Below are 2,584 nucleotides of genomic sequence, written 5' to 3'. Positions count from 1 at the left end.
TCTCTTCCTTAACTAAATTTAAATACAAGGACAAAAGAATAAGGAAAATTATATATGGGATACAAAATATTTTATAAGCATAAAATTTAGACTCCACTAGGAATCTGAGTCCAGTGTTCTTTCCTCAATACACAACACATACACACAATATTATCCTCTAAAGGGTTCTAGAACATTAGATTCAACAGGGTATGAACATTAATGTAAGAATTTTATGAAACACTTCCCAATAATCACTGAGAAATGAACATTGACACCTCTGTTTCTCACATAACTTAAATGATGATAAAGTAATTAATTTAAAGGACTGAACCACAAGGATCAACAGGGAGACAAGGAAAACAGAATAATAAAATATTGAAAGTAAAGTGTGGACTTAGGACTAGTAACTTGTTGGCAAAAGTAGAGAACCCTAACCTGAGAAGCAGTGGCAGAAGGACAGGCCTGATCATTTATGCTCTGATCCCTGCAGGACTTGACACTGCAGACATCAGGGACCCTGTGGTGGAACAGGTGGGGAGAAAGGTAGGTCAGGAGAGGGGGAGTCTGGACAGAATGATCAGCAGCCCGTAGCTCCTGCCCACTGCAGAAGACTGGGGTTTACTTTCCAGAGGTGTGGATTCAGTGATGCCCTGGACTAAGGACCATTCGCCCCTGTGTGCAGTAAGATGCCACTTAAAACAAGGGGCTTTGTGGAAGTCTACCTGTCAGAGAGACTTCTAGTCCTGGACAGTGCATTGTTTCCAAGAGCTATTCATTAGAAATAATAGTGTGCTGAGCAACCTCGTAAATGTAAGATTTTTCCTTCTATTGGCTTATTTACCCCACATATGCTTTCTCTAGTTTTTTGTAAACCTATTTAGTAGGAGAGTGATGTCCAGGTGTGAGAGTTTGAATTTGGTGACTCCTCCCCAAATTTTATGTTTTTTAATTCATTCCTATGGTGGTGAGAACTTTTGATTGCCTTTGATTTTGTTCTCATCCTGAATAAATCACTTGAGTGATCAGTTCATTTTGATGGGACTCCATCAGTGAGGCATGACCCAGGCTTGGTTTCCTCCCTCTTCCTGGGCCTTACATAAATGGAGACACAGGGAGGAGACTTAGAGAAAGGAAATCACCATTTTGACCCTGCCGTATGAGAGGCCTCAAGGATCACTAGCAGCTGAAGCTGAAGCTTGAAGCCCCAAGAGGCTGGGCTCATAGAGCAGCTCAAGGCTGAAGAGATGAGCCACATGCCTGATCACCCTGGGAAACGGTGAGCCTTGAGCAAATGCAGGGACCAGGCAGAGATCTGCTGCTGCTTGTCCCTCCACGTGGCAGGGCGCCAGGGTCACCAGGAGCTGAATTTGGTGAGAAAGCATCTCTGATGGTGCCTCGATTTGGCTATTTCACAACCACAGAACTGTCAGATTTTGGCCTAATAAATGGGTTGTAAAAGCCAACCCCTTTCTGGTACTTTGCATTGGGAGCTCCATGTCAAACTAAAACACCACATTATTCTGTTTCATTTCTGTTTGAGTTTCTACTTTTTAAATGGAAACATGATCTTATGGAGTAGATTCAATATTGAAGGCTTAAGTTTTTAAAAATTAGATTCAAGTCATTTTTCCTTAAGAATTCAATTTTGAATGTATTTAGGCTTTCTGCTTTGTCAAGTGTTGATGAGAGTGTTAACTGTGTGTTCCTGTGTGTGTGTGTGTGTGTGTGTGTGTGTACGGGTATGTGCACAAGGTTGTAGTTGCAGACTGAATCTATTTTGCTGGCTGTGATAGCCATCCTTTATAAACCACTGGAAGGTGACTTTCCTGGAGCACAGAAGGGAGTCATCTCTTTTCTACTCCCTACCTGAAGAAGGCAGTGAATTGTCTAAATAATCCAGAAAACCAGGTCCTTTTTGAAAGATGGACATTTGAGTATAGTCTGGGAGATTATATATTTGTATTGAACTAACAAATATATGCAATGAAATACACAAAACTTTTTGGCACTTCCTGAGAACTAAGATTTCCAAAAAAAAGTCAGTGTTGTCATTTTTATGGAGCTGTATTTTTGCTTTGATTTATGGTTGATCAAACAGAAGAAAGAATGGTGGAAAGCAGAGTCCTTTTGTCATTATTTGAGACTGTTCTATGTACAAGTCTAAGAATAAAATGGTACTTTGGATGGACGCTCATGGAATCAGCTTTAGGTTTGCATTAAATTGGTAGTTTGGTAATGACATGAATGATTGTCTTGTGAGTGTAACTCTTCTCTGTATCTGTTCTTTAGAAATTATCTTCAGGAACAACCATGTTTTTCTGCAAAGGCTTAAATTTTCCTCCATGATGAAACAAGATAAGGTATGTAGGACATCATGAGGGTGATAAGTCACAGTGAAGGGGGGACAGGAACTGTGGGGTCCAGCACAAGCAGGCAAGGATGACAGAGCAGGGGTGGGGCCCTTCCTAGGAGGTACATGTCTCCAAAAGTCAGAGGTGGGTCAGAGACTCAGGGGCACCTGGAGGGGAGGGCTACAGGTGGGGGGAGCCTGTGAGAAGATAAACGTTCAGGGAAAGCAGCTGCCCTGGAGCACAGGGCAGCT

This window comes from Dasypus novemcinctus, chromosome 27 (genome assembly GCF_030445035.2).
Source record: "Dasypus novemcinctus isolate mDasNov1 chromosome 27, mDasNov1.1.hap2, whole genome shotgun sequence".
Taxonomy (NCBI): domain Eukaryota; kingdom Metazoa; phylum Chordata; class Mammalia; order Cingulata; family Dasypodidae; genus Dasypus; species Dasypus novemcinctus.
Note: the sequence above shows the minus strand (reverse complement) of the source record.